Source organism: Harpia harpyja, chromosome 3, assembly GCF_026419915.1.
Source record: "Harpia harpyja isolate bHarHar1 chromosome 3, bHarHar1 primary haplotype, whole genome shotgun sequence".
Classification (NCBI taxonomy): domain Eukaryota; kingdom Metazoa; phylum Chordata; class Aves; order Accipitriformes; family Accipitridae; genus Harpia; species Harpia harpyja.
The window spans coordinates 25,225,282-25,250,881 of NC_068942.1; the positions used below are offsets into that span (position 1 = coordinate 25,225,282).

Genomic DNA, 25,600 nt, shown 5'->3' on the forward strand with positions numbered 1-25,600 from the left:
ACCATCAATCGTTTTGAAAATATTTTGTAGAATTACTTTTAACCAATAACACAGATTTTAAATTAGGACTAGATTTTTTTTCTTCCTAGTTCAATATTTCTCAGTCTGATTTGCAAGACATCACACCCAGTCTGCAAAGCAGCTGCCTTTTTTATTTATTTTCAGTACATACACAGACACAGCCAAAGGTAAGTGCTAGTGCCTTCTGCCAGAAACACTTCAGAGTCAATTCCTGGCTGATTTCAGCATTTGCAGATATTGCAAGTACTCAAAAACATCAGTGTCAATCAAAAGGTCTACCAGACAGCTAAAAAAGTCACACGCAAAGTCCTGATGATAAAAACATTTAATTAATGCATTTGTGATTACAAGCAAGACCCTCACTGCTGACTGCCAAACAGTAAGCCACAAAACAGTCCCTGATTTTTTTTTTCCCATGGAAAACTAACATGTTACTAGTTTTTAAAGGATGAAAAATACAATTCTAAACTAGACAGACTGATCAAAGATGCAGATGAGACTGTGCTGTGATTGAAAGAAAGACTGTGGGATCACATGAAACTTATCATCAATGCACCCACGAGAAGACAACCCGATGACTCCCTTGCTCAGGGCTTTATAAAGCATCCTCTTCAGCTTTCTGGACTTCTGGTCTCCAATGCTCCAACTTAAGTTCACTCAAGCACTCTATTTGGGACTCTAGTCTGGAGGTCTTCAGCACTTCCTATGTTCCAGCAAATACATGCTTTATTGCAGATGCACATAGTTCATATATCTTCTTTGTAAATTCATCCAAAATTTGAGCTCCATAGGAGCTTAAATTACAGCGATCGGGAAATTCTACGCGAAAGTCAGATATGACCTATTCAAATTCTTCCTTGTGAATATAAGTATTTCAAATCTGCTTTCATGACGGATTTTCTTCACACTGTTGAAGGACCTGAGCACCCTCTTGGAGGGGCAGGGGGGGTTAATACTAAGATCCACATAGATTTCCTGTATTTTCTCTCTGGAGTAAAAATCTTCCTTAGGGAAGAGGTTTTGGTTTTGAATTATTCATGGAAACTAGAAAACTAAAAGCTTGTAAGTATAGTTGTCTTACAACATCATATGTTTAGAGATCTTCTAACGTCATCTTCGAAAAAATTCAAAACACACTGTAAAAGAAACAATTATGTGTAGAATAGAGACAAATCTGACTACAAGGAAGAACTCAGAGGGTTAATTCAAGTCAGGCACTTCCTCAGGAACGCAGAAAAGCCCAATTCCTTTGTTTGGTGCTCAGACAGACATCGCAATAAACACATGGGGTTCAGTCACCTTCCAGAGACCTATAGGAAGTCTTGAGGCAAGAACACAAGAATAATTGCATTCAAAAAGAGTTAAGATGACAGTACAAAGCAGCCCAACTGACACAACTCACAACCCACTGAACTAAAAAAAGCCAAAAAAGCCCACAAAAAAACCACCGACCCATTTTGCAAAATGCATCAACAGATGAATCAGTACCCTTGTCACACTGTGTTAATGGAGAGTCCACCTCTCTTTACAAAGACTCATGTTCCACCCTCCACAATAGCATACCTGTCTTCAATTACAGGGATGTACATGTTTCCTTTTATTAACTGAAGGACACAAGGTCTGAAGAATTATCTTATTATTTCTATTAATAAATAGAGGATATTTAACAGAAGCACTCGACTATAGTTCAGAAGACTGAACTATAAACCTGGAGTACATTTTTGCCACACTATCCCCCAAAAACCAAAAGCAGGCAGTATTTCTTTCTTACTACACAGAAAGAAAATTAATAATATTAACCAACAACCTGACATTGCATTTCAGTATCAATGCTCTGTTAAAAGGAAATTCACAATGTCCAGAGCTTCTGTTTTATTTGGGTGACTAGTAAAAAGAACTTGCTAGCTATAATGGTTTACTCTGACAAACTTAAAAAAAAAAAATACATCGTTCCTGAATGACTCCAATAACTTGGGAACAACAAGGAAAACAAATTAATCAAATGCCTTCTCAAATGGCTGCACAACCAGCAATAGCCGTTTCCTATACTCCCTTCACAGACAAGGGTAAGCCATGCTGGCTAACCTCCCAGTGTTATGACCTGTGAAGGATACAAATCTAATTTTGCTAAAAGAACAATACCACTGCATCCAGTCTGTTAAGAGATAATAAATATTATTTCTTTTTTTTTTTTTTAGGAGTGACGAGTTAGCAAAGTCTGCTGACGTTCAAGTTTAAATGCACAACAGAGAATATTTCAAAGGTTATCAAAAAAGTATTTGGTTTTTCAGCTTCTACTCTATAAAACTCATGCAAGTTTTACTGGATGCTGTAATTTAACTAATTTCTTCACATATCCAGCAGCCTGTGCTCTATGATGATCCTGCTCTGATACGGAAGCTTTTGACATCATTCTGGAAATGTATACCGAGTGTGTCCTGTAATAACAGTGTAGGAAACCCTAATACACCAGGTGTGGCTTCGGAGAGAAATCCTGAGCCACCCAGGAAGTGCTCTAATAACTACAGCAGCCTTCCTGTAAGCCTTTACTGCTGCGGGTCTCTTGAACTAGTTTTATGCTGAAAAACATAAGGGAAGGGAGGTATAGGACAGAGGACTAACTTTTCACCTGGCCTGCCCTTCTACTGTAGCAGTGCAATAAAAGAAAGGCCTTGACTGTAGTGAATGATTTTCATCTTCTTTGATACCTGGCTTCTCCCCTTTCTCTAGCCATCCCATAGTTTATTTCTTCTCCCAGCCTCAAAATGCCTTTTTTTTTTGCTCTCTAGAGGGAAACTCTAAAGTTTCTCTTTGCTCTCTAGACAGAAACTCGCATTTATTGTTAAAACTGCCAGCTATCGGCAAGTCAAAAAACACAAGAAATGGCAGGATCACTGAAGATATTGAAGAGAAAACATGGCAGCAGAAAGGGCCAATCCCAGAAAATCACCCCGATGCTATTCCAGGTAAGAAAAACTCCTTGAAATGCTCTGGACTGCTTTTGGTTTTGGGGAACACCAGGAGGCCAGGAGCTTTCCATCCTGCCAGGGGAGCTGTGCTGGTCCTGCACCGTGCTGCGCCTCTGAGCCCAGCTAGCCTGGAAGGTGAACCACACCTTCTCAGCCTCCTCCCTTCAGCACATCGGCAGCCCCTGTTCCGGATTGTGCTTTCCCTACATCACGGGGCTGCTTCTGCCTACACCACCCTAGACAACACCAGCATTAATAATTTTGTCCCTCTGGTAGTTACTCCCCTTCTCAAACCCTTCTACTCTAAACCACTTACACGTTAAGCTGCACTTAAAATTAGCTTGTAAAGCAGATCTTCATCTCAGTGCAACAGTATTCAGCCCGCTTCCATTTTTCCCAAAACAGGAAAACAGATTGCTGCTTTGGTCCAGGAATCTAGTGAAACCATACTCACTTTGGGTGGCAAAAGCCATAGGGCTTTCTTTGCTAGGGTGCTCTTGGCAAGGTGACAAGGTGCTTCTGCCAACCCAGAACAAGATCAGTGCGATCTCATCCAGCGCAAGGACCACTGTGAGTAGCCAAAGGAGTCCCCAGCAGAGCAGCAACCCACAACAGCCTGCAACAACAAAAAATACTCCTTTCTGCCGATTCACGTGGGGAGCAAGCACGTTCTACTGCAGGGCTTCCCAGGCTGTGCTGGGCACACATGAGCAAAGCTTGCCATGAGAGGAGTGTTCCCCACAGCAAATGTGTCCTCCACGTCACTCTCCCAACCTCAGGCTGACAAGCAGGGTTAATTGTAGGTTGACAGCTTCCAAGTAATTACAGCCATCCCCAATCCAGCGCTTACTGGCATGACATTGGTCATCCTCAACAAGGGAAGGCAGAGTAGAGAAAAACATGGATTTTGTTTAAAACTCTTTCCAATCCTTAAATTCTGTTTCTACCAGATGTTCTGCCCTGCGTCTCTCCACTGCTCTTCTCCCTAGACACCAAGCCTGTCTGCCAAGTAAAACACAAACCAGCACCTCTTTCATCCTCAGAAAACCACACTGATGTAGCCAGTTTTACTTGCTCTATTGTACAAATTCCATTTGCAATCTGTCTTGGTATATGCAGTCCACAAAGAGCATGTGAAGCTGCACGCTCATTTGTAGGACTGACGCCATGCAAATCCTTCTTATTTCCAGCAAGTTGTGAAATACAAAAGGCAGGATATCCTGGAATTAGCAACATAAAAGAAAAAAGAAAAAAAAAAAAAAAAAGGCAGGTGTCCTGGGCATAACTTACACAGGGCTTGTTTAAGGGCAGCAGCTGATCCTGAAAAATGAAGTCTGGTTCAGAAGGAGTCCACAAATACCTGCATTTGAAGCACCAAGGATCCAGACCACACCTCCGCTGCAGCCTGGATCCCAGAGTGATCCAGGCAGTTGAACGATGGGCAAGACACAATGCAACCCAGGAAGCCAATCCAGGTGACATGCTAACAATATACACTGGAGTATTCATTATGTTTTATGCTCTGGTGAACTCCAAATGAACGTTATCACATGCATCTGGGTCAAAATTTGACTGCCATTACATCCAACAGTGCAAAGAGGTGGTATCAGCTATCACCGAACCAAGGTCTGCGCCCCACATATGACTCACTATAGCCTGAAGCACCCGAGCTGACACCAAGCCATTCCTGTCCCAGCTGGGTAGGGGCCCTTGGAGGAGAGCCCTGGTACCTGAAAAAGGGGAAATCCTGCCACAGCTACAGGAAGATCTTTAAAAAAACCCCTTCATTCTTCTCCCACATTCTCTTATTAGTATTGAAATGTATGTGAAGACCTTGACAGAGGTACAATAATAGAGAAGGCGGTTTAGTTTTTCTAACTTCCCTAGGTACTAGTACAAGCTTTTAGCTTATATTAAAAGTTCAGCATAGTCCAAACACTTGCAGGAGATGCTTAAGGGAAGTGGTGATGTGGCAGAAAAAAAAGGAAAAAAAAAAAACCCCACCCTTCTTTTTCAACAGTAGTAACTCAAAGACTGCTAAGACATGAGCTTTAAAAATAAACAGCCCCCCACACCAACCACCAAACCTTGTTTAAATGGTTGCTAACACCACTACGCTAATTCCTCACAACTACGCTAATTCCTCACAACATAAAATTGTTTCTCCTGCAAATGTGGCTAGTATTTCATATTCAAGTTGGTTCTCCTGTATTTTCAGGTGTGTCATAGTTACACAGCTTTTCCTTAAGCAAAGGCCTGAAAAAAGTAAAATTAAATACTTGAAAAAAATCCTGTATTTATCACACAGATGTGCTTACCTCATTGTCAAACTGGAGACTACCAGTTAACGAGTTTTGTGGGTCTGCCTGCCTGTAAGATGCTCATCACAAAGTTAGGCCGTGAATTTAAAATGGAACAGCTGATCAAACTAAACAAAACACAGCCACGCGAGCCTCATGCACAGCTGTATCTTGCCCGTCCCAATTTCTCCATAAAGTATGTACAGTGGAGGAAGTAACAGATCCTTTGAGAAGGCTCCTGTCTTACCTGGATCCTCTCAAAACTCCTTGGCCATTTCCAACAAGACGACTGATGGAACTAAGGGAGGCTGCTAGAAGGAATGTGCCGAGTCCTAGGAAAACATGAGCCAATTAGCTTTTATTAATTACAACTAACCACACCTCAGCACAACTTCAGATGTCACTCCAAAACCTTTACCTGTCTTGGGGCGAAATACTTAGCCCAAATTGGAAGGCCTCGTGGTCTTTTTACACCCAGGGTCAGTGCCTGGGCATGTATGGGGATGAGGCAGCATCTTTCAGTTGAGGAGGAAAACAGGGCTTTAAAGTCCAGCCCAGGCATGGTAGGAAGGTCGACCCCTGATGCCAACCTGTTTTGCCTTCAAGTAGTCAAACCAGCATTTTCCTTCCATTACAATCTTCAAGAGTCCCCTCTTGAATCTGCTGGGGTCCCTTTGGTCCTCTCAGCTCCCCAGCTTTCCCACCTTGGCATTGTCCTTCAGCCTTCACACGTTCCTCAAGAAGGAGCTCACCTCAAACTACTCTTCCTCCTCTTCCTCCTCCTCGCTTCCCTCTCCCCTGCTTCTACCCTCTCCCGAGGGCTGAAGCAGCAGAGTCACTCAGCAAACACGCCAGCAGCATAAAGTGGCCTTTGTCCGCCCTCTTCCCTCCCACAGGGATTCAGAAAGAAACCAGGATTAACACAGAAAACAACTCATCTCAAATAGCCGGTTTCTTTGAAACCATACAAATTTCCACTTCCATCTGATGCACGCAAGCAGTCAGTACTTATTACTCACATGAATTCCCAAATTTTTTACCAAAAAAACTTTTTAAAAAATCAGGAAATAGTAGAACTGCATTTTTTTTAAAAGGATAAAAAAAAATTCTCCATCTACAGAGCTCAGTAACTGATCCAGGACCATAACAGAAGGGTTTGCAACAGAAGCTGCAAAGGGCAATTTAAAAAAAAGTCTATGAACCAGCTTAATATCTTAAAACCCCTGCTAGGCTGACTACTACATGAACAGACACGCAACTCCATATCAAGAGAAATAAAGAAGCTTAACTCCAACACTTATTAAAAAAAAGTACTTTCAGTTCCAAGTTAAATGAAATCTGATGTAATAGTTTAAAAAAATACATATATGTATGAAAAATTGGGAAAGGCTGCAAGGATTTAAATTCAAAGAGAATACTCCATAAGAGTACATGGTCAACATATTGTTTATATTTATCATTGCTGCTTTGGTGTTGAATATATACAATTATAATTTAGCACGTAACACACAAATACTCATAGCATCAGATGCCATACCATCGAAAGACTGTATTTTCATTTACAATAGGAAAGACCGTTACAGCCCCAAGAAAAGCAGCTTCTTAGTCCACTGCGCTGCAAAAAACATGTTCTGTGGGTGTTGACCTTTTGAGCAAGACATGACTTGTACAGCATGATAACAGGCTAAGAAACTTCATGTCTAAGATTCCTCTCCCTAGGTTAGCAAGAAATAATCTTTTTCTTTGAAAGGATGTCAAACTTCAGAGCAAAACATAAAACAAGATCTAAAATTTGTTTCAGATTACCATCAGGATATGATACAAAATGTATTTGAAAAAGTATCCTTCCCCTAACCAAAGCTTAATATATGTTCTTGTATAAATGATCTAAAAAAATACTAAGGTGTTACACTACTTTTTCAAAAGGCCCCAACGCATCTCCAAACACCCAAAGAAAAAATTATTTTAATATATGACATCCATGCAGTTAACCAAATACTATCTCAAGGTCCATATAATCTGAGATTGAGTGTCTGACCATGACTAATTTCAGATGCTTGAGAAGATGCAAGAGTATTGTAATGGGACGACAATCAAAAACAAAGAACATCACACTGTCTCTGAAACTTCTGTTTCTTCTGTACACTTGCAGTTAAATGCTTCGTTCCCAACGGTTGCATTTCAAGACAACTATGACAGACAAGCCCGCTTTTCTTCTGTTTCCCAAGATCTTTGAAATTTGAAGCGATGCTCTTAACCATGGCCACAAGAAGATCAGTTACTGAAATCTATAAAAACCATTAAAGCCTCTGAGAAATTATCCCAGCAAAGAGCAAACGAGGACAATAAAGTGATGATGCAACATGTGCATTTGCCTATTTACACAAATGAATACACAGCTGGCAAGTCTATTTTTGGAAAAAAATTAAAAGAGGAGGAGAAAATGGGCCTACCAGCATGCTGATTGAAAGGCAAGCCAACAAGTGTGAGAGAAGGAGAAAGAGCATCGTCCCTGTAGCATCCACGTAAGTAACGCCCCGTGCAGTAGAGCAGAGAGAACAATACGCTGCAAAATGCCATTCATGTACCCAAGCACCTGCCAAAAAGTCTTGCTGCATGAACACAGCAAAGGCTTTAAAGCAATCAGCAAACACTGCAAAAAAAGCAACTTACTAGGAGCCCACAAAACGAGACAAAGATTCATCTCATTTGTTTTCCTGCCTTTGTAAAGGATACCAGGTAAGAAAAAAAAAAAAAACCACAAAAAAAATTCCTCCCCGCGCCCCAAAACCATCACATGTACTAAAACCAAGTGTTCATATCTTTACACAGTAATAAAAGTCCATGTTATTTTAGGGCCCTCTGAAGTTCCTGATCTTTTAAAATCCTTTCCGGTCCTACTGCTGTGACTCTGAAATCCCCCACGTACACTCTTTACGTCCGCATTTCTCTCTGCCAACAGGGCTACTGGAGGCATTTGTGTACCTTTTGGTAGAGGCAACGAAGGGTTACAGAGGTTTAAGAGACCGCAGAAAATGCTGTAGTTTCCCGAGAGAGAGTGAGGTGAAGGGGTAACAGCTTACCACCCTGAGAGGGGTACAACCCTTCATCTGCCTCCCCTCGTTTCTGCTCCTCACTGCATGCTCCTGCTGCCCCGCTGCATAAGCTCTGAAACACACGACGTCCCTCTGCAGCAGGGATATGGAGAAGAGAAAGGCGATGGGTCTTGTCGCTTTCTGCAGAGCCAGCAGATTGCACTGAGATGTGGAAAAGCCCAACGACCATCAGCACTGCTGGGAAGGGAGCAGAGGGGAGGGCACAGCCGTGGGAAGATTTCCTCCTTTCGGGGGGCCAGCAGGCAATTACCTCAGCCCAACTACTCACAAAATTGCAACCCTAGAGAATCATTAAAATTGAAGTTATCAAAAGTATTTGTCAGATTCTTCATTCCCGAATGCTTTGATCCCTGTCCTGGAAACTTTGCAGTACTTAAGCAGGACCCCCAGCACCGGAGGTTACCGCACACCGTTAAACCTGGTGGTACAGAGCATCCCCCTCCCAAAACTCTCCAGTGCCTCCCCTTAAACAAGAGGAGCACAATGGTGGGCAGGTTAGGCATGCCTGCACACAGCACTCACCCAGCTGAGAAAGGGAAGATGCAGCAAAACAGCCAGTCTTTGCCACGGAGGATTTCGTGAAAGATTGTTATTGCTGTCCCCTCTGCCACTATAGAGCGGGTGTGATGGGCTGCACTCGAATAGATCAGGAAAGAGCGAAGCGCGGATGGGAACTCAGAAGGAGGTGTCCTCTGTCCTCACCCCACCAGGCACGGCCTCCCTCACGGGTCGTGCCAGAGGACGGGAGAAGGACACGCTGCCCTCCCACAGGCAGCTTCTTCTGAAACACGGCTATTACAGTAACACCTTTTAGTCAGGTTGCTTTGGATCTGGGGCACTAAGAATGAACCTGAGATGACCAAAACCTTGCTGAGTGTCACTGGCAACAAAGAGAGTACAGCAGATGAGAGGGACGGAGTTCTGGACCACACAAATCACAAGCTTGACTTGCTCAAAATATGAAATGTAACAATACTTACAGGACTTCAGATCAGGCCTGGAGAAGAGAAGGCTCTGGGGAGACCTTAATGCAGCCTTTCAGTACTTAAAGGGGGCTTATAAGAAAGATGGGGACAAACTTTTTAGCAGGGCCTGTTGCGATAGGACAAGGGGTAATGGTTTTAAACTAAAAGAGGGTAGGTTTAGACCAGATACAAGGAAGAAATTTTTTACAATGAGGTTGGTGAAACACTGGCACAGGTTGCCCAGAGAGGTGGTAGATGCCCCATCCCTGGAAACATTCCAGGTCAGGCTGGACGGGGCTCTGAGCAACCTGATTGAGTTGAAGATGCTCCTGCTCACTGCAGGGGGGTTGGACTAGATGACCTTTAAAGGTCCCTTCCAACCCAAACCATTCTATAATTCTATAATATAATTCAGAAAGTTGCTGCTACCAATATAGCCAGAGTTCTTGCTGATATTGGAGAGGTTTTTGTGAACCACTGACTTTGTTACATTCCCTGCTTCTCTTTTTTTTTATCCCCCAAACTTCAGATAAGTCTTCTAAATATTGTTAAAGAAAACAAATTTGTTCACGAAACTAAGTAATTATCCACTACATAAATAATACTTTTAATTTAATTGTCTGTTTAACTACCTTCGCAAAATAAATTCAGCAAGCTCTTTCAAGGCATGTTGCTTCAAAAAAATAAAGAAGTTTTCTTTTATGTTAAAAAAGGCCTTTTGTTGAGCATTTACAAATCCAGGGTTCACTCAGACTTCCAGCTGAAGACTCTGGGAATTTCTCCATTGATTTTTCTGAGAGCAGACCAAACCCCGAAAGATGCACGTGCAGACGTGGCCAGCCCAGCAGTAGCAGCGCTCACGAGACCTCCATTCGGCACTGCCAGAGACGGATCCCAGTTTGGAGACTGGCCCCGTTCTGCCTTTACCACTCAGATATCAGGTGAGCGCAGCAGCAGCACTGCGAGCTGCACATCTGAAAAGAGAGGTTTAACTCCAGATAGCCTCATCCCTCTCTCATTCCCTGGAGCAAGCAGAAACTACCCTTCATCCACCTACTTGCAGAGTGAGGAGAAGCATTTGGCTGACGAGGAAAGACCCATGGCTTGACAGAAGTGCTTCAGGAGTCACGTAAACCCTGGGTATGACCTGAAGCATAGCCACGGCAGCACAGACACCAACTCATGCTAACCAAGCGTTTGAGCATGCCATGCCACTGGCAGTAGCTGCAATTTAGCTCCACAATGCCTACAGGAGCTGCAGCCAGCACCGTGTCTGCAGGGTAAATGCTGCCTGGCCGCAACTCACTCCCTTTTCACTGGGAAAAAGTTGGTGTGCTGCAGGGGCTCCCAAACCACCTTCACAAGGCCATGCCAAGAGGTCCAAGGTGGCAAAAGGCTTTGCCTTCGAGCTGCGGCGTGCAGCACGGCGGCAGGACCAAACCGAACCAGCCCTCCCCGGCCCCATCGCCCTCTGCTCCGTTTTTGCATAATGTTCAACAAAAGAAAAAGCGAAAGCTCGCTTTGGCTAAATCAATTCTTTTTAATTGGTATTCTAAGACAGTCGCTCATTGAAAGACAGAATTAGCGTGCTCCTTCCAATAAAATACATACTATTAACTACGCGTGGTCATTACTTACAGAAATCGTTCTGCCAGAGATTAAAGAGCTCATGCATTTATCTTTTTCTTGCCATCAGAACCTTAGGAAAAACTATAAAGGCTGGTGATATTTCATATTTAGCTTCGCAAAACTGGTATTTGGGGAAAAAAGAAGAAGGAAAAAAAAGGTTTCATCCACAGACTTCAGTTCAAAAGCTATATTTTTTTCTATGTGTTCTTTATATTATTACAGTTTCTATCAACACTTCAAAAACACAAGTCGCAGCCACCAGTATTTACTACACACGTAATACAGTCATTCCAAGAAACACCAAAGCAAAAACCTAAATAGGTGGCATGCTATGTTAAAATGTTAAGTCATTTTTATCTGCCCATGCATACTTTAAAAAACAGATTCAAAATGAGAGTACCTAAAGAAAAATACACTACTTAACAAGTCTGATTTCTTTTTTTCTTTTAAATACGCTGACAATTCTTTAAAAGTGTTTCAGAACAGAAGATGCTGCAACATTTGGACACAGGTTATCAAGCCACATACAGTATACACTACAGCAGATGATGAATACCTCAGGTTTTATCCCTCTGATTTTCCTGGTTTATACCACAGTATGATCCTACACCTACATTTCCTACAGGATTATGGGCTACACTCCTAAACCACAACATTTTGCTGTCAAATGCAATACTTTGCCTCAACACTAACTATTTTAAAACCAAATGCATTAAGCTGTAACATCAGATGACCAGCAATAATTGAAAGATTCTAGGCCTTTATCACAGAAACTGCATTTCTTTTGAGCACTAAAATTACTTTTTTCCACATAAACTCAGGCCAGAATACAGACAGCACCTGAAGAAATCATCAGGTTCAACCCCCTACACGAGAACAAGTAAAACAGTCCTGAGGGAAGTCTTTAATACATCCTTAACACAAGTCTTCTTTGACTTTCAAAAACCTTTGCAAAAAGGAGATTGCACAACTTCAGTTTGTTCCAGTTTTCCCCAAAGCATAACAGATTTTAAGAACTACATCAAATCTTTGGTACAAAGTAGTTTCATCTTTTTCAATACAGTCACTGAGAGAAGGACATAGACCACTTCTCACTAATTTTAAGACTGTAGCATCTTCTTGTCCCCTCATCTCATCCTCTTTCTGCTGGAACTGAGCTCGTCTAGCCTTTGTAGAACACTCTTCCCAAACACGTGCGGTCTCTGTAGACGATGCTTTCCAAACCCTTCCGATGCCTTGATGACCATTTCTGCCGGACTGAGACGTTTACATTTATCTTTCTTAAATGGCCGTGGCCAAAACTGAACACATTATCCTGTTAACTTAAGCTTCGCTAGTACGAAAAGTTAAATCATGAACTTCACCAGTACTGCATCCCACTGCTTATCACAATCCCCCTCAACCCTCAGATCTGCTTCCGTGGTGCTGCTGCCAAGCTGACTTTGCCTATCTGCATTACGGGATCTCCTTCCTGAAAATAGTATCTTGTACTTAAATACAGCCATCAAATATATCAAAAACCTCTTGTCCTCCAAAAGAGAGCATCAAAAATAAGGTCTGAAACCCCTCCTCAGTCTCCTTCAGACTTTGGGCTAATTCTGTTGATCAAAGACAATCAATGACGACAAAGGTGCCAGAACTGCCCCCAGCACCACTTACAGCTGATTTCCCAGTTTGATGGCAACGCATAATCACTCTGACAGAATAATCACCCAGAGCTGTTATCTCTAGACCTGGTCCATTTGGCTCAGCTGTCCTCAAACACTTCAGATTAATAAATAATTTTCCTAAAAGCAGCCCTACTGGGTCAGATAGCAGGTCTGTCGTCTCCAGTATGCTGCCTGCAGTTGTCAATGCCTGAAATCAATATAAAAATTTGGTAAATACTTGGCAGTACTTTCCCAGTATATTCTCCCAGGCTCCACGTGCAGCTCAGCAACTCCCTGAGCTACAGGAGTCACTCTGTACAAGTCAGCCTTAGTGGATTTTTCTTCCATTAATTTGTCCGGCTGCTTTTCGAGTCCCTGTAAAATTGCAACATCCACATGCTTTCAGAAAATATTTCCAAAGCTTAACTAACTACACATTGGGTCAAAAACAAAACACCCCTCTTTTGTTTGTTTTGAACCTGACAGCTTAATCTAACGCTTCCACATTTTGTACTGAAAGCGACAATAAAAAGTTAGCCCCTACTTTACTTTGCCACATCACTCACGAGACCGTCAAAATTCCTAAAACCTCAAAGCTTGCCTCAGACCAACATTATCAAATACCAAGAGAATATGGTTAGACTGGGTCACAAAGCCTTCTCCACCTCTGCGAGCAAGCACAAGGAAGCACTGCTTCACCTTGCTTACAAGAAAATAATGGTTAATGGGTCAAAATACTGACCCCATATGAAAACAAAGGCGCATAGCAATCCCGCATCCTGAAGGACACAATAGTTAGTGCAGGTTATACACGAGCGCCCACTCAGGCTAGAAATATGGGCATAGGGAAACTAGTTCAATTTACAGTATCTGCAAGCTAATACTGACATGGTTTTAATTCAGAAAGCTATTAAGCCTCGCAGCAAACTTTACTGCCTTTATGTTCACACTGCTGGCTTTACAGTTTCACAGTTAAAGGCATAACTGTACCGTCACTAAATAGTTTATTAACTTATACACATTAAAAACACATCCACTAAAAATACAGTCAAGCTAAATCCTAATTTCTACATTAGTAAAAACAACAATCGCAAAAGTTTCTAACTTGTGCTCTGACAATTTTGGTATTTACTCTCCCACCTCAACGACGCTCAGATCCTCCTTTTGCAGTTATTTTATAAACCGTTGGCTTCATAGTTAACTTGTACATTAGCACAGTTTTATGATATTTAAACAAATACTGCAAGAAGACATTTACCTATACTTCTAAATTTGCACAAGGATAATTTTAACCATTAAATTATTTCTACTGTTATTAGGCTTTTTTCCCTAGCACCCCCCTCCACCTTGAAAAGAAAAACCGCAGATGACATTTAACTCACGAGTTCATCTCTACCCTGTTAATTTGGCACGTTCGCAACACAAGGAAGACTCAGCTCCGTGGCCAACCTTTGTACTCCGACGGCTGTGAACCCCAGTTCACAGGCCGCTCCGCAGCCCAGCGATGCCAACTGAACTGTAAGAAATTAGACTGTCTCAAAGGTCTTTGCCTTCCGAGAGCAAGGCAGGGCACAAGTCACGAAATACTACTTCTCGCCACCTTTGTAAAAAAGGGCTGACAACCAGCAATAAAAAAAGGGCTGACAACCAGCAATATTTAGATGAAATCACAGATAACAACTGTCCTTTTATACAACCTGTAATCTATTAATTTAGATGTCTCAATCTTACGGGCCTTAGGATTTACTAGTTCGGAACCTGAGGGCCAAGTATCAGGCAAGCGTCAATAAATATGCTGCATTGCAAGTTGTATTCAAGCGCTGGCCCATTCAGGGGACGAACCTTTCCCAGTTTTCCTGTTCAGTCATGGGCGCAAGTTACAGGAACTGGGTATCAGTTTTTGGTAGCAGCACATCACACTGCTCTCCAAAAACGCAGCCTGCAACAGCACTTCAGGGAGAAATACTCCAAGAGAAGATGTTTTTCAATTGCGCTACCGGTCATACTGCATGCGGCCAGTCAAGGCTGTAAAAAAATATCTTTTCTGGGACAAGGACAAGCCTACAAGCACGGAAATGTTTTTGAAACGAGGAGAAGAGCTCAGCAGGGACGGCATTTTACAGAGAATGATACTTAAAAAAAAAAAAAACCCAAGCAAACCCAACGCAGGGAAAAAAAATCCCCGTGCCAGCTCGTTTAAGGAAGAAAAACCACTTCAGGCTGTGGTTGTCCCTCCTGGGGAAGGTGTGGGTACAGCCCGGCCCTCCCTCACCCCGCCGCCGGGGCTCTCTTCCCGGCCGCCTCCCGCACCAACAGGTCGCTCCCCGCCGATGCCGGTTGCTCCCGGAGAACGCCTGACCCCCCGCAAAGCCCCGCTCCTCCCGGCCGAAACCTCTGGACAGCCGACCGCACCTGACGCCGGGCCGGACCGAGGCGAAAGCGGAGGGGCAGCGGGCCGCGGCCACCCCCGCCGAGGAGGAGGAGGAGGAGGAGGAGGAGGCGGAGGGCCAAGGGCCTGCTGCGCCGCGTCCTTACCTGCCGCTGCTGCCGCCGCCGCGCTCGGCTGCTGCGCTGCTCTGCGCCGCCCGGCCCGGCCGGGACGTCAGCGCCACAGGGGCAGGCCGGGGGCGGGGGCTGAGGCGGCGGCTGGGAAGGACGGCCCGGGCCCGCCGGCCTTCCCTCCGCACCGGCGTTGCCTGACAGGGAGCCCCGGCCTAGCCGCCCGCTGAGGGCAGGGCAGGGCAGGGCCCGGCGCCCCTGGGGCGGCCTGTGCCCTCCCGCGGCGGAGCTGGTCGTCGGGGGGCTGGTGTGTGGGGACGCACCTCGCTTGGGGCTGGCTCGTGGTTGTTCTGGGAGAGCTTGGGGGTTTTCCTTTTTTTTTTTTTTTTCTTTTTTTAACCGATGCTGTTACAGAAAGGGTCATCTTTCTCTTAATTAACCATTACCCCCTAAAGAAGGGTACGGAATAAGCGGCGGCTCCCCCGCTGCGGCGAACCTCGGAAGTCGGAGACTCTTCAACCCCCGTCCCCTTCCCCTGAGCTCCCCCACCCCGGGCCCAGGCCCCGCGGTCTCCCTGCCCTCACGGGGCCCGCCGTGACGGATTTTACACGGGTGGGGGTGGCGGCGGTCCTGCCCGCTGCTCCATGGCGCAACGGCGTCCCGTCCACCTGCCCCAGCCCCGTCCCGTGAGGCGGCTGGGGTGCCGGCCTCTGCCTCCCCGCCGGCCTCTGCGGCGGTTCTGCCAGGTTTCCCTGGCGCCTGCCTACACCCAGCTATTCCTCCCCACGGCTGGCCTGAGGCGGGAGAGCGGCTCGACCGGACGGCGTTGCCTCATGCTCGGCCACGGCGTCGAACCACCGACGGCAGCCGCAGCCGCCCCTCCCTGACCCGCCGTGCCGGAGTTTTGCATCGCCTCCCCGGCCCTCGGCTTTACGAGCATTCGTGCCTAGCGTCGCCAGCGGGTTTGTCAGCTTTCCCGTAAAGACTTTGCTTCTCTTCACACAACGCTTCGTGAGTGGCACAGTGACCCTGACTGTATGCGCAAAGCCTCTTTGCTCTCCACCCAACGGCCATAAAATTCTTCTGTATTTTGCTGGCAGAGGGAAACAAACCAGTTCATACTTCCAAATCTCTCGTGTTTTCCTTAATCTCGCAGCCCTAACTACCTTTCTTTAGGCAGGGCGTGCTTCGCTGCATCCTTTTTGAGTGTTTGGACAACACCAGGGACACTGTGAGTACAGCCGCTAGCTAATAAATAATTTAAACAAAATGTTTTCTTCCAGCCTTATCAACCCCTGTAGATTCGATAGTCATAACGATGCCTTGGCCTCTTCTAGGGGATAAAGAGAAAACCCAGGGGGTTCTCTAGGGAAAGGGTTCTGTCAAGGATCACTGTGGATATAGACATGGAAAGGAAAATGGGAGTACACAAAGCGCCTGAGTAATCCTGCATCCTGGGCAGAGCACGGGTGGAGTTAAATCCTGTGTCCAGATTAACATTCCTACAACTCCTGAAACGTGCTATGAGCTTGTTTTGGTTTTTAAAACGTTCCACGCGCCTGCAAAGTGGCAAGGTGAATTTGACAGTTGCATCTTCGCTTGACATAATCTAGGAACGTTTAACAATTTGGACAAAGCAAAATATCGTATAACTTCTAGAGGATGGGAGTTTGCCTTTGGCATTACCTTTCAGGGCAGTACTTTGTATGTTCAGCCTTACTTTTATTTGTAAAAGACAGATATGGATAATTATTATTGGGGGGGAGGAAGGAATGACTGGACAACTAAATGAAAATGTAAATTTGCTGACTGGATAAAAGCCCCTCTGTTAGCAAAACAGGATACAATGTCAGGAAACGCTCAACAAAATATTTTCTGTCTAAACAAGCTGGTCGGTTCCATGGTGCTGTGGAAGCTGAGCAGTGCTGAGCACTATCTCACCATCTGACGTGCCGCTCTGTCATCAGGAGGAGCGCGTCTCTCCTCTCTCCCTTCTTTTCTCCCTGGGAAATCTAAAAATAACCCAAGACACAGCAGCCTCTCTTCTGTAAATCTTCTGGGAAAATACAGGAAAACTCACACACAAGTAAAATCTGAGGGCAAGAACTTCAACCTAAGAAAGAGGGGGGGGGTTGGCAGATGGAAAGGGAAAACAAGGCAAAATGTATTTTACTGTACCCCTTGCCTGTATATAAGGAGGCAGGCAAGAAGCATTTCCAGTTTCATTCCTAGGAAAGTTGGACCAACCTCTGTAATTTCACTCTAGCCGAGACTTTTCAGAACACCAGGAACAGTGTAGCTAGGTTGGAGATGCCGACCAATTTTTCTTAACAGCTGCGTAACAGACAGACACAGTTCGAGGCTGGGAGGGAAAGCAGGGTGCCTTTAGCATCACCCTGTTCCTCCTGCACCTCAATGTGTCAGGCGGGGGAAACAGCAGCAGAGGAGCATCCGTTCGCAAGTCACAATGCACAGATGAGGTCTGCCAGCACAGCTTTCGCTCGGGCAGGTTCACGCTGTACCCATCAGACCACGACGGTCTGTTGTGACGAACAAGAAGTATCACGAATGAGAAATATATATTAGCACCGTCTTAAATGTGTAAATGCAATATTCTGGACAGCCTACAAGGAATCCCGCAAGCATGCCGAAGGCAGAAAGACCACCGAGACAAGGCAGCGTGACATTTTAAGAGGACTATCGACACGTACGCATCCCTCTGCTGTAGCCCTGCTGCAAAGAACTGACGATATTCCAGATGTCCAAGGTGTCTTTGTTCACGCAGATATTAAAATTGAATATTTTAATATGAATTCAGGTTGCTACAGATTATAGTAAACAGTTTCTGTCATTAAAGTTGCCACATATTTTTAAAAAATATGCGTTAATTGTATGAGCACCGCATTCTGTCAGAGCTGATGGAAGGGTAGTTAGGAAGGATGAGCAGGTAAAGGACCCCAGGTGACTTCTCAGAAAACCCTGGGAGGATATTATGTATGTTTGCATTTCAAAGAATATCATACAACGTCCTGGCTATTTAAATTTCTGTGAAAGTGAATTCTTATGTATAATTAAGTTGATCAAAATTTAGACCATTCAATATAAATACAAAAAAGTAAAGGCGCTCACACTTGCATGGCTAGAACTTTCACTCCTGAGATGGTTGTTCTCCAGTGGTTAGTATCGTGAGTGTTAAGTTTCTCTCCCCCCACTTTATTATGAAAAATTAAATGCAAAAATCAGGCTTGACATCGACTACGAGCCTTTACTGTAGGCATCTCTTCAGACGGAAAGCTTGTGTTTAAATCATGTTGGTATTAGCTGGGTTTCCCCGTGGATTACACGTAGCTACAACTGTTTTACACATCACATGTAATGGGTAAAGTTCTGCCTGTAAAAATGTCCATGGGAACTGACTTAAGTCACAGCCAACGACTTAATGAGGCCAGAAGCTCATTTACTTTACATTGCTTTTTGACATACTCTAAATATATATGAATGTGATGTAATTACACTGTGTAACGTGGTCGTGTTAAAATACCTCACGGCTTGTCAGCATCAACTCTTGGCGTTCCCTGACTGTTGAGTATTTCAGTTTAGTGCCTTGATACTCCCTAAAATGACTTTATAGTTTTGCAATTAATTTCTGAAAAAAACTAAACCTAAACTCACTGCTTTTAAAACTGGAATTTTTGGAATTACCCTTGCAGAGTTTCCACATGTAGCTATTGTAGCTGCCAGCGTAGTCCTGCCAGCACAATTTACCTGTTATTTGTCTGGATAAAGAATAGCTTGCTCATATGTTTGCAAAAGAACGTTTCTAGCTGGCTGAAGGCTCAGCAGCTTATGTCCAGAGACAGAGAAAGAACAAGAAAACTTGCTGGGATTTTAGCAGTAGTATGCTTACCAACTCCAAGATGGCGATCCTTTCAGCATCAACCTTTGGTTTCTTTCCAGGGAGGCTCAGTCTAGATAAGCACCATTCATTTCCTTATCATGTAAATTATTTACTGGGAATTGGTGTGTAAGTCTTATCTGCTCCCTTTCACTTAGTGTTATGTGCACTTACATAATTCTCTGACTTTGACAGCTGTGAAATGATCCTCCCCCCCCTTTCCTTCCAGTAGACTTTACATGAACACCTATTTTGACTGCACATAATTTTTTTAATATTCTGACTTTTCCACAGGCCTTCTGCATTCCAACAGCTTCATTCAAGTTACAGAAAATGAAGACATTGCGTTTTAAGGCAAGACCTCCTATTTAAAGTCTTCCTGTTTTATTCCATTTGGCAAGTGGTTTCTTCTTTTGTGTTATCAGACAACATGTTAGTTAAGGAAGGTCGATGGTTTTGCATTTCCACCACTAGCAACGTGTGACCGGTTTCTGATGCTCTGTTTTTTGGACTGGCCCCAATTTTCTATTTCCTCTCCTTAAAGGGTAATTCAATTAAGCAAGCAGATGGTTTGGAATTGTGGGTAGCTCCAGAGAAATAGGCTTGCATAAATAATAGCATGAAAGGAGGTAAGAGGAATCCCTAACTTGTCAACTCATAATCCTTCTGAAGTCCATTGCTTTTCGTTTTACCTTTGTGAGCAGATTCATTCTATAAACCCAAGTGGTGAGGACAGGAAAATGAGCTGGAAGATATTCCCAGAGTCATCCCAGTATTTGAGGACAGATGGATTCCATTCCTGGTGCAACACGCCCTGTGTCTCTGGGGAAAGATTTGCTTTTGTTTTGGCTGAAGCTTCTCTCTGGTAAAGATATCATGGGCCCACTCTCATGTACGTTGAAAGTAGAATGGGCCCCATGGGTTTAGGTATTTCATCTGGAGGACAGGGAGGAGCTGTAGTGTAGGAATGAGAATCCAGTGAAAGCCACACAGGTAACACACAATAGCAATTACCATAGTTTTTTTTTTAATTTTTGCTTCTTGCCCCCACCACCCCTGCCATACTCTGTGATTACCTATATGGATTTCCTTTTTGGTGATGAACAGCAATTGTTGATAACTGCAGGCTCATCTGAAAAACAAAAGCAGCCTGCAGTAAATGGGTAACCTACAGATGTCAGGCATAGGGCTGCTGTTCATGGAACAGAAGTTACTCACCTGCAGTTAAATGAACTTCGGTATGGATTTGGTAGATCACGGTACTGACAGCTTCTCGTAGCAGGTATCAAAAATTGCTGCGTTTTGCTTATAAAACCCTCAGTAACCTTCAGCTGCTCAGTTTAAAATTTTCCAAATTAGGTTATTTTCTGCAAATTGAACGCTAGCTAAAACAGTTCTGCTCACAATGTTAAAGAACAGTAACACTGATTAAGCTCTGCAAGAAAGTTTCCTACAGACTTGTAGCATAGATTTAAATTTGGTAAGCAGTTTGTCTTGTATGCCAGCGATACACCTTTTGCCGCTAGTCTTGCAATGCGACCAAATTCAGCCCAGCTATGAACTTCTGATGAGTGTTACCTATAGGCTGGCCCTGACCCCTGTAGCTTCATTCTCGGAACAGCACACCTGTAACCGCAGCGCTCCCACAGCAGTGCCACCCAGGATTTCCTTTGCAGCCACCTTTCACCTGCCAGGTTTGTCACAGCAAGGACAGGAACTGAGAGCAAGCTCAAAGAATCAAAGAGCGATTGAGGTTGGAAGGGACCTCTGGAAGTCATCTGGTCCAGCCCCCCTGCTCAAGCAGGGCCACCTGGAGCCAGTTGCCCAGGACCATGTCCAGATGACTTTTGAGTATCTCCATGGATGGAGATTCCACAGCCTCTCTGGGCAACCTGTGCCACTGCTCGGTCAGCCTCGCCGTAAGAAAGTGATGTTCAGAGGGAACCTCCTGTGTTTCATGGCCCCTGGTCCTGTCACTGGGCACTACTGGAAAGAGCCTGGCTCCATCTTGTTTGCATCCTCTCTTTGGGTATTGATACACATGGATAAGATTCCCCGCTAAGCCTTCTCTTCTCCAGGCTAAACAATCCCAGCTCTCTCAGCCTTTCCTCACAGGAGGAATGCTCCAGTCATTTAATAATCATCTCTGTGGCCCTTTGCCGGACTCTTCTCCAGTATGACCATGTCTTTTCTTGTATTGGAGAGCCCAGACCTGGAGCTGGACATAGCTCAGTGAGTAGAGGGGAGCCTCCCTGGATGTGCTGGTGACTCTTCCCTGTGCAGTCCAGGACACTATTAGCTTTCTCTGCAACAAGGGCACATTGCTGGTTCACGATCAACTTGGTGTCCACCAGGACCCTCAGGTCCTTTTCTGCAAAGCTGCTTTCCAACCACTTGGCCCCCAGCATGTCCTGGTGCCTGGGGTTGTTCCCCACCAGGGACTGGACTTTGTGCTTCCCTTTGAAGGTTCCTGGCCATTTCTCCAGCCTGTTGAGGTCCCTCTGGACGGCAGCACAACCCTTCAGTGTATCAGCCACTCTTCCCAGTTTTGTATCACCTGAAAACTTGCCGAGGGTGCCCTCTGCCCCATCATCCAGATTGTTAATGAAGATGTTGAAGAGGACTAGAACCTGTGTTCATCCCTGAGACGCACCGCTAGTTACCAGCCTCCAACTAGACGTTGTACCACCGATCACCACCTTCCAGGCCCAGTTGTTGAGCTGTTACTCAATACACCTCACTGGCTGCTCATCCAGCCCGTACTTCCTCAGCTTCTCTGCTGATGAAGTTCCTTTGGCAACACAGGATCATGGAGGGCAAAGACAGCAGTGGCTATTTTTCTAGAGTGTAGATTGAAGAACTGAGCTTAGAGACATGATAAAAGATTAACAGATGCAGAGCCAAGAGAGACTGGGAGAAGAACCAGTGCAGACAGGATATCCTCTGGGGTTTGGAAGGAAGGAAAACAGAGCAAGGTACAAGTGGTGCTTGGGCAAAATCTGTAACAACCACCAGAACAAGTTCTGTCAGCAAACAACTGGAAAAGTGACTGGGATTTGTGCACCATGTTTTCACCTACGTAAGGAAGAAAATGACAACATACCATGACTGCTTATGGAGTAACAAAAATCAGAATTGCGGAATTAGTTCTACGAGTGACCATCATATACTGACAATGGAAGTCAGGAAAACCCAAATAAGCGAAATGCAAAATATACATTAAGCGAGACAGTTACAAACACAAGCACTAAAAAGGTAGGAAGCATCCAAAAATTGTTAAATTGTCCAAGGAACCTTAATTTAGTCCACTTGCATGTACAAACTTCTATGCGATCACACGTAATGCTTTCTCCAGATACCACTTCTCTCAATGGATGCTAAGTCTAGTGTTTAGGGAACTTAAAATCTCACAGCAAAACCAACTATCAGCTGTATGACTCCTGTTGTTCCATGAGAGGGTAAGATAACAACAACAAAAAAATTTCTCATTGTTAAACCAACTAAATACTGTATTTCAGACATGAACACATGACCCATCGCTACAGGAAAACTATCCGATATTTGGTAAGTTACTTAAAAGTATGTTCCAGTGGTCATTAGCTATGTTCTTATTTTCAGGTGCCCAACTGCAGATGCTTAGGGTCAGATTTGCAGGAGTATTTGCAAAACCAAAGAAACCAAATGACAGCTCTATACAAGTACTGTAGAAAACACTCACCTGTGTAAAGATCAGAGCAAAAAATTGGAAAGCAGAATTAAACACTCACTTCAACACTGGCTTCTGGTAATCTTGGGTCAATAAAATTTCAGTCTAGGCAAACAGTCCTCCCAACCACAACATCGGTTTCTTTCTTCAAGTAGCCAAATAACCAGCACGCATCTTTTTAAGCTTACTTTTCAACACTCACAAGTGAGAGTAGCTGGAGTGTGAATTTCAGCAGTTTAGTTAGAGTAGCTTAAACTCAAATGCTTTTAACCTCTTCCCCTGAACTTCAGCACTCAATTTGCAAAATGGAGATAATGACATCAAGCAATTCTGACTGTGGACAAGATAAAAGAGTGAAGACGAGTTCACCCCATCTAGCTCCTAACTGGCCAGAAAAATTTAGTGTCTAAATAAAAGCATTAGAATTAGACAATGTTCCTACGAAAAAGGGAACTATATGTGAAAGACTGAGAATAATTAAGGGTAGAATGGAAAACTCACAAAAATGACTGTACAGTAAGGTGTAGAGCAAAAAAAGAACTCATAAATTCATTCAGGGAACACTGCCTTTGCAAAACAAAGGCCTGGTTTCCCTGGGGGAAAAAAAAAAAAAGCTGTATCACTTTCTAATTAAACGTCATACTATAAGCTGTCCGTACAAACGTATTCAACACATTAATTCAGACATTTGTTTAAAATGTCTTCTTGGTTCTGGAACCTAAACGTTCATTTGCAGTGGAAGGAGTCAGTGCAAATTTTGTTTGAGGTCTAGAAATTTCAGTGATCTTGTGGGATGGGAGGAAGCTGTACAACTTCTCACGGCCTTTTATTGCCCTTTTGTAACACAGACAGATATTATTACAATATTGTTTACAAAGCAGTTTAGGTTTCAGAACCAAGGAACATTTAAGTAAGAAACATACTCCATTTGTTTGCATTCCAATGCAACTTATGTCATATTTAGTGTCATTTTATGTGAGAAACATGTCATGGTTTTAATAGTGCTCTTTTGGGGTTAGCCTCTGATTTTTTTGTATTACAGAACCGATGCACTATCTGGCATGTTCCCGTTGTATAGTATGAAATAAAGTTCCAGGCCTGAAGTTATAGAGTATGAAGTTCTCTAGAGCTAAAATAATTACTCTGTTTTCAGCCTGCTGCATAAATAATGCACTCATCCTAGAGCTTTAAATTCCCAACCAAATATTTCCTGAGAGTTCCTACAATTAATGTCACAGGTTTGGTCCAATATATACTAACATCCCTATCCAGGCTACCACTGCACTCCTTACATACGTGTAAAGATAAAGGAAACAACGTTAGTTTTCCAAAGTTTGAGTTAGGAAGGACAAACCTGATGTCAACAGGCCTAAACTTATAAATACTGTTAAACAGATACAGTTTTGTGTAAATAGTTGATAAATTTCACTAAGTTAAACCGCTGGGGGAAATCTAACATGTTTTAATTTCTGGGTTAAAGACCAGAGTCTAAACAGACTCTGAACACAAGAATCTCAGGCTGGCCAGAGCAGGGTGCTCCTCCCTCAAGTGGACTCCTCACAGCTTGCAGGGGAACAAATACTCGGCTGAAACAAACTGGTCCGGCTCCCATTAACCTTAAAGGTATTCAGTCAGCTTACAAATAAAAGAGAATCTGGTCCTCAAGATGGAATTTGTAAGTATTGTCTAAATCTATGATATTGCGCAAATGGACACATATACTATGTGGATTTGACTATTCCATTAAAATAAACCATCTGCCTATAAAGTACATCCAGCTTTTTTGTTGCTTTTGTTTTTTTCATCTACAAGAACCTTTTATTTAAAAAATAGTAATAGTCGTCTTTCCTCCCTCTCCTGAATTCCTTACCATTATATACTGATGATTGTTTGGGGTAAAGTCATACCCCAAAGAACTCTAGTGAGAATCTGAACACAGAACCCAACAAAATAAGAAGGTATGAAGACGACAAAAAAAAAAAAAAAAAAAGGCAGACAAGGTAAGTCTCTTTCTTGTTTACTAGAATTTGGATACTTTTTAATCCACATAGCTTTCTGTTCATATATATTCATATATGAACGTAGTTCTTTTTAAGCATCACGCATCGCAAATAGTGCTGTTTACTCTCCCCAAGAACATCAAGTACAAGCCTCACAGAAAAAAACAAAGAGAAAAAAAAAGACCTAGCAAAGAAACAACCTGGCTGTTTATCTAGGTTGCGGCTAGCAATTACTCACACAACTGCATAAAGAATCCCTGAGGTACGGTGTACATTACCAAGTTTCCTTTTGTACCCACAGGTCTGCACGAGTCCACATGCACATTTGTTAAAAGCAAGCAAAATCTAGCCTGTCAGAAAACTACAACAGACCACAACAGAGAGAACAGTCACTTTCCAGATTACAGCCTCACTGAACCAGACTGGAGCCTACAAAACAAGACATCTTTCATCACATCTTTGAGCAGCCATGACTGAGTTAAGCAGAAATGGTTTAAAAATACGGTGGTGAAAGGTAAGTACAATGGCTGTTACCTCACTCTTACTGTTTCAAAGTTGTAGTTTGTAACATCAGCTCCCCTTTGGTTTCCAAAAGTGGATGGGAAGAGTCAGAAGACTTGGGGAGATGCTGTGCCTTTGCAAACCCAAGTCACCACACAGAGGTTCTTTAGGGGTACTGAGTATGTAGAATTTAAGACAGACTGTTATAAAAACTGTCATACCAAAATGAAATAAAATCTTTTATCCAGACTCCAGTAACTCTCATTGTCCTGGCCCCAAGAATCACGGCTCCAAAGAACAAGCACCTTTACAGCTACTTCTTCTGTTCACGTGCTAAAACACAAGTAACC

General features: G+C 43.6%; 1 protein-coding gene across 7 annotated transcripts in view; it reads right to left on the bottom strand.

Moving 5' to 3' along the window:
• Positions 1-15,240, bottom strand: part of MYO6 (myosin VI) — a 115,059-nt gene extending 99,819 nt beyond the window's left edge. For 4 of the 7 annotated variants that reach the window (XM_052781682.1, XM_052781681.1, XM_052781680.1 and 1 more), the window contains exon 1: positions 9,387-9,404. The gene's annotated coding sequence lies outside the window, so the exon portion shown is untranslated. Of the gene's footprint in view, positions 1-5,537; positions 5,600-8,928; positions 8,951-9,386; positions 9,405-15,184 lie in introns of those variants that run through there. The other 3 variants (XM_052781676.1, XM_052781678.1, XM_052781677.1) reach the window with 3 other exon arrangements.
• Positions 15,241-25,600: the final 10,360 nt, after the last annotated feature.